The sequence below is a fragment of the Triticum dicoccoides genome, chromosome 6A (assembly GCF_002162155.2).
Source record: "Triticum dicoccoides isolate Atlit2015 ecotype Zavitan chromosome 6A, WEW_v2.0, whole genome shotgun sequence".
Taxonomy (NCBI): Eukaryota; Viridiplantae; Streptophyta; class Magnoliopsida; order Poales; family Poaceae; genus Triticum; species Triticum dicoccoides.
Genome location: NC_041390.1, coordinates 212,478,567 through 212,485,841, shown reverse-complemented (window position 1 = coordinate 212,485,841; position 7,275 = coordinate 212,478,567).

Sequence of the window (7,275 nt, the reverse complement as noted above, 5' to 3'; positions counted from 1 at the left end):
TCATCAAATCACATAACTCATAATACAAATTGTCATCGAACGTTAAGCATGCGGACCCTACTGGTTCGAGAACTATGTAGACATGACCGAGACACCTCTCCGGTCAATAACCAATAGTGGAACCTAGATGCTCATATTGGCTCCTACATATTCTAGGAAGATCTTTATCGGTCAAACCGCATAACAACATACGTTATTCCCTTTGTCATCGGTATGTTACTTGCCCGAGATTCGATCGTGGGTATCATCATACCTAGTTCAATCTCGTTACCAGCAAGTTTCTTTACTCATTCTGTAATGCATCATCTCGTAACTAAATCATTAGTCACGTTGCTTTCAAGGCTTATAGTGATGTGCATTACCGAGAGGGCCCAGAGATATCTCCCCGATACTCGGAGTGACAAATCCTAATCTCGATCTATGCCAACTCAACAAACACCATCGGAGACATATTTAGAGCATCTTCATAATCACGCAGTGATGTTGTGATGTTTGATAGCACACAAGGTGTTCCTCCGATATTCGGGAGTTGCATAGTCTCATAGTTAGAGGAATATGTATAAGTCATGAAGAAAGCAATAGCAATAAAACTAAACAATCATTTTGCTAAGCTAACGGATGGGTCTTGTCCATCACATCATTCTCTAATGATGTGATCCCGTTCATCAAATGACAACACATGTCTATGGCTAGGAAATTCAACCATCTTTGATTAACGAGCTGGTCAAGTAGAGGCATACTAGGGACACTCAGTTTTGTCTATGTATTCACACATGTACTAAGTTTCCGGTTAGTACAATTCTAGCATGAATAATAAAAATTTATCATGATATAAGGAAATATAAATAACAACTTTATTATTGCCTCTAGGGCATATTTCCTTCAGTCTCCCACTTGCACTAGAGTCAATAATCTAGTTCACATCGTCATGTGATTTAACACCAATAGTTCACATCTTTATGTGATTAGTTCACATCACCATGTGACTAACACCCAAAGGGTTTACTAGAGTCAATAATCTAGTTCACGTCGCTATGTGATTAACACCCAAAGAGCACTAAGGTGTGAACATGTTTTGCTTGTGAGAGAATTTTAGTCAACGGGTCTGTCACATTCAGAGCCGTATGTATTTTGCAAACTTTCCATGTCGAAAATGCTCTGCATGGAGCTACTCTAGCTAATAGCTCCCACTTTCAATATGTATCCAGATTGAGACTCAGGGTCATCCAGATCGGTGTAAAAGCTTGCATCGACGTAACTCTTTACGATGAACTCTTTATTACCTCCATAACCGAGAAATATTTCCTTAGTCCTCTTAGGTAACTAAGGATAACTTTGACCACTGTTCAGTGAACCACTCCTGGATCACTATCGTACCCCTTTGCCAAACTCGTGGCAAGGTACACAATAGGTCTGGTATACAGCATGGCATACTTTATAGAACCTATGGCTGAGGCATAGGGAATGACTTTCATTCTCTCTCTACCTTTCGCCGTGTTCGGTTTTGAGTCTTACTCAATTTCATACCTTATAACTCAGGCAAGAACTCCATCTTTGACTGATCCATTTTGAACTCCTTCAAAATCTTATCAAGGTATGTACTCATCGAAAGTCTTATCAAGCGCCTTGATCTATCTTTATAGATCTTGATGCCCAATATGTAAGTAGCTTCACTGAGGTATTTCTCTGAAAAACTCCTTGCAAACACTCCTTTGTGCTTTCCATAAAATTCTACACCATTTTCGATCAATAATATGTCATTCACATATACTTATCAGAAAGGTTGTAGTGCTCCCACTCACTTTCTTGTAAATACAGGCTTCACCGCAAGTCTGTATAAAACTATATGCTTTGATGAACTCATCAAAGCATATATTCCAACTCTAAGATGCTTGCATATGTCCATAGATGGATCGCTGGAACTTGCACACTTTGTTAGCACCTTTAGGATTGAGAAAAGCTTCTAGTTGCATCATATACAATTCTTCTTTAATAAATCCATTAAGGAATGCAGTTTTGACATCCATTTGCCAGATTTCATAAAACGCGACAACTTCTAACATGATTCGGACAGACTTTAAGCATCGATACGAGTGAGAAAATCTCATCGTAGTCAACACCTTGAACTTGTCGAAAACCTTTTGCGACAATTCGAACTTTGTAGATAGTAACACTACTATCAGTGTCCGTCTTCCTCTTGAAGATCCATTTATTCTCAATGGCTCGCCGATCATCGTGCAAATTAATCAAAGTCCATACTTTGTTCTCATAGATGGATCCTATCTCATATTTCATGGCCTCAAGCCATTTATCGGAATCTGGGCTCATCATCGCTTCCTCATAGTTCGTAGGTTCATCATGGTCAAGTAACATGACCTCCAGAACAGGATTAACATACCACTCTGGTGTGGACCTTACTCTGGTTCACCTACGAGGTTCGGTAGTAACGTGATCTGAAGTTTCATGATCATCATCATTAGCTTCCTCACTAATTGGTGTAGGAATCACTGGAACTAATTTCTGTGATGAACTACTTTCCAATTCAGGAGAAGGTACAATTACCTCATCAAGTTCTACTTTTCTCCCACTCACTTCTTTTGAGAGAAACTCCTTCTCTAGAAAGGATCCATTCTTAGCAACGAATATCTTACCTTTAGATCTGTGATAGAAGGTGTACCCAACAATTTCCTTTGAGTATCCTATGAAGACACATTTCTTCGATTTGGGTTCGAGCTTATCAGGTTGAAGCTTTTTCACATAAGCATCGCAGCCCCAAACTTTAAGAAACGACAACTTGGGCATCTTGCCAAACCGCAGTTCATATGGTGTCGTATCAATGGATTTAGATGCTTCCCTATTTAACGTGAATGCAGCCGTCTCTAAAGCATAACCCCAAAACAATAGTGGTAAATAAGTAAGAGACTGAAGGAAATATGCCCTAGAGGCAATAATAAAGTTGTTATTTATATTTCCTTATATCATGATAAATGTTTATTATTCATGCTAGAATTGTATTAACCGGAAACTTAGTACATGTGTGAATACATAGACAAACAGAGTGTCACTAGTATGCCTCTACCTGACTAGCTCCTTGATCAAAGATGGTTAAGTTTCCTAGCCACGGACAAAGAGTTGTCATTTGATAAACATGATCACATCATTAGAGAATGATGTGATTAACTTGACCCATCCGTTAGCTTAGCACAATGATCGTTTAGTTTACTGCTATTGCTTTCTCCATAACTTATACAAGTTCTTATGACTATGAGATTATGCAACTCCCGAATACCGAAGGAACACTTAGTGTGCTATCAAATGTCACAACATAACTGGGTGACTATAAAGATGCTCTACAGGTGTCTCCGAGGGTGTTTGTTGAGTTGGCATAGATCGAGATTAGGATTTGTCACTCCTTGTATCGGAAAGGAATCTCTGGGCCCTCTTGATAATGCACATCACCATAGGCCTTGCAAGAAATGTGACTAATGAGTTAGTTACGGGATGTTGCATTATGGAACGAGTAAAGAGACTTGCCGGTAACGAGATTGGACTAGGAATTGAGATACCGACAATCGAATCTCAGGCAAGTAACATACCGATGACATAGGGATCAACGTATGTTGTTATGCGGTTTGACCGATAAAGATCTTCGTAGAATATGTAGGAACCAATATGATCATATAGGTTCCGCTATTGGTTATTGACCGGAGATGAGTCTCGGTCATGTCTACATAGTTCTCAAACCCGTAGGGTCCGCACGCTTATCGTTCGATGACGATCGGTATTATGAGTTTATGTTTTTTGATGTACCGAAGGTAGTTCAGAGTCCCGGATAAGATGACGGACATGACGAGGAGTCTCAGAATGGTCAACACATAAAGATCTATATATTGGAAGCCTATGTTTGGACATTGGAATGGTTCCGGGTGAGTTCGGGCATTTACCGGAGTACTGGGGGGTTACCGGAACCCCCTTGGGGAGTATATGGGCCTTATTGGGCCTTAGTGGAATAGAGGAGAGGAAGGTCAAGGAGGAGGTTACTGAAGGAAATATTCCCTAGAGGCAATAATAAAGTTATTATTTATTTCCTTATATCATGATAAATGTTTATTATTCATGCTAGAATTGTATTAACCGGAAACATAATACATGTGTGAATACATAGACAAACAGAGTGTCACTAGTATGCCTCTACTTGACTAGCTCGTTGATCAAAGATGGTTATGTTTCCTAACCATAGACATGAGTTGTCATTTGATTAACGGGGTCACATCATTAGGAGAATGATGTGATTGACTTGACCCATTCCGTTAGCTTAGCACTTGATCGTTTAGTTTGTTGCTATTTCTTTCTTCATGACTTATACATGTTCCTATGACTATGAGATTATGCAACTCCTGTTTACTGGAGGAACACTTTGTGTGCCACCAAACGTCACAACGTAACTGGGTGATTATAAAGGTGCTCTACAGGTGTCTCCGAAGGTACTTGTTGGGTTGGCGTATTTCGAGATTAGGATTTGTCACTCCGATTGTCGGAGAGGTATCTCTGGGCCCACTTGGTAATGCACATCACTATAAGCCTTGCAAGAATTGCAGCTAACGAGTTAGTTGTGGGATGATGTATTACAGAACGAGTAAAGAGGCTTGCCGGTAACGAGATTGAACTAGGTATTGAGATACCGACGATCGAATCTCGGGCAAGTAACATACCGGTGACAAAGGGAACAACGTATGTTGTTATGCGGTTTGACCGATAAAGATCTTCGTAGAATATGTCGGAGCCAATATGAGCATCCAGGTTCCGCTATTGGTTACTGACCGGAGACGTGTCTCAGTCATGTCTACATAGTTCTCGAACCCGTACGGTCCGCACACTTAAAGTTCGATGCCGATTATATTATGAGTTTATGTGTATTGATGTACCGAAGGTAGTTCGGAGTCCCGGATGAGATCGGGGACATGACGAGGAGTCTCAAAATGGTCGAGACGTAAAGATCGATATATTGGACGACTATATTCAGACATCGGAAAGGTTTCGAGTGATTCGGGTATTTTTCGGAGTACCGGAGAGTTACGGGAATTCGTCGGGGAGTATATGGGCCTTATTGGGCTTTAGGGGAAATAGAGAGGAGAGGTTGGGTGCCCCCCCCCAAGGCCTAGTCTGAATTGGACTTGGGGGAGGGGCTGCGCCCCCTCCTTCCTTCTTTTCTCTCTTCCCTGGCCTTGACTCATACTCCTACTAGTTGGAAGGGGGGGGGAATCCTACTCCCGGTGGGACTAGGACTCCTCCAAGGCGCGCCGTAGGGGCCGGCCCTCACCCCCCCTCCACTCCTTTATATACGTGGCTAGGGGGCACCCCATAGACACAACAATTGATCTCTTGATCTCTTAGCCGTGTGGGGTGCCCCCCTCCACCATAATCCACCTCGATCATATCGTAGCGGTGCTTAGGCGAAGCCCTGTGTCAGTAGAACATCATCATCGTCACCACGCCGTCGTGCTGACGAAACTCTCCCTCAACACCCGGCTGGATCGGAGTTCGAGGGATGTCATCGAGTTGAACATGTGCAAAACTCGGAGGTGCCGTGCGTTCGGTACTTGATCGGTCGGATCATAAAGACGTGTGACTACATCAACCGCGTTGTGCTAACGCTTCCGCTTTCGGTCTATGAGGGTACGTTGACAACACTCTCCCCTCTCGTTGCTATGCATCACCATGATCTTGCGTGTGCGTAGGAATTTTTTTGAAATTACTACGTTCCCCAACAATGGCATCCAAGCCTGGTTTTATGCGTAGATGTCATATGCATGAGTAGAACACAAGTGAGTGTTGGGCGATATAAGTCATACTGCTTACCAGCATGCCATACTTTGGTCCGGAGGTATTTTTGGATGAAGCGGCCCGGACCGACATTACGTGTACGCTTACGCGAGACTGGTTTTACCACCGTGCTATGCACACAGGTGACTAGCGGGTGTCAGTTTCTCCAACTTTAGTTGAACCGAGTGTGGCTACGCCCGGTCCTTGAGAAGTTTAAAACAGCACTAACTTGACAAACTATCGTTGTGGTTTTGATGCATAAGTAAGAACGGTTCTTGCTCAGCCCGTAGCAGCCACGTAAACTTGCAACAAAAAAGTAGAGGATGTCTAACTTGTTTTTGCAGGGCATGTTGTGATGTGATATGGTCAAGACGTGGTGAGATATAAGTTGTTGTATAAGATTATCATGTTTTGTTGAAGTTATCGACAACTGGCAGAAGCCTTATGGTTGTCTCTTTATTGCATAAGATGCAAGCGCCAAATAATTGCTTTACTTTATCGCTATGCGATAGCAATAGTTGCAAGAGCAATAGTTGGCGAGACAACCATGTGACGACACATTGATATAGATCAAGATGACGGAGATCATGGTGTCATGCCGGTGACGATGGAAATCATGATGATGCTTTGGAGATGGAGATCAAAGGCACAAGATGATGATGGCCATATCATGTCACATATTTTTGATTGCATGTGATGTTTATCTTTTATACATCTTATCTTGCTTTGATTGACGGTAGCATTATAAGATGATCTCTCACTAAATTATCAAGGTATAAGTGTTCTCCCTGAGTATGCACTGTTGCGAAAGTTCTTCGTGCTGAGACACCACGTGATGATTGGGTGTGATAGGCTCTACGTTCAAATACAACGGGTGAAAAACAGTTGCACACGCGGAATACTCAGGTTAAACTTGACGAGCCTAGCATATAACAGATATGGCCTGGAACACTGAGACCGAAAGGTCGAGCGTGAATCATATAGTAGATATGATCAACATAGTGATGTTCACCATTGAAACTACTCCATCTCACGTGATGATTGGACATGGTTTAGTTGATATGGATCACGTGATCACTTAGAGGATTAGAGGGATGTCTATCTAAGTGGGAGTTCTTAAGTAATATGATTAATTGAACTTAAATTTATCATGAACTTAGTCCTGGTAGTATTAGCATATCTATGTTGTAGATCAATAGCTTGCGTTTAGCTCCCCTATTTTATTTTTGATATGTTCCTAGAGAAAACTAAGTTGAAAAATGTTAGTAGCAATGATGCGGATTGGATCTGTGGTATAAGGTTTATCCTCATTGCTGCACAGAAGAATTATGTCCTTGATGCACCGCTAGGTGACAAACCTATTACAGGAGCAGATGCAGATCTTATGAACGTTTGGCTAGCTCAATATGATGACGACTTGATAGTTTAGTGCACCATGCTTAAACGGCTTAG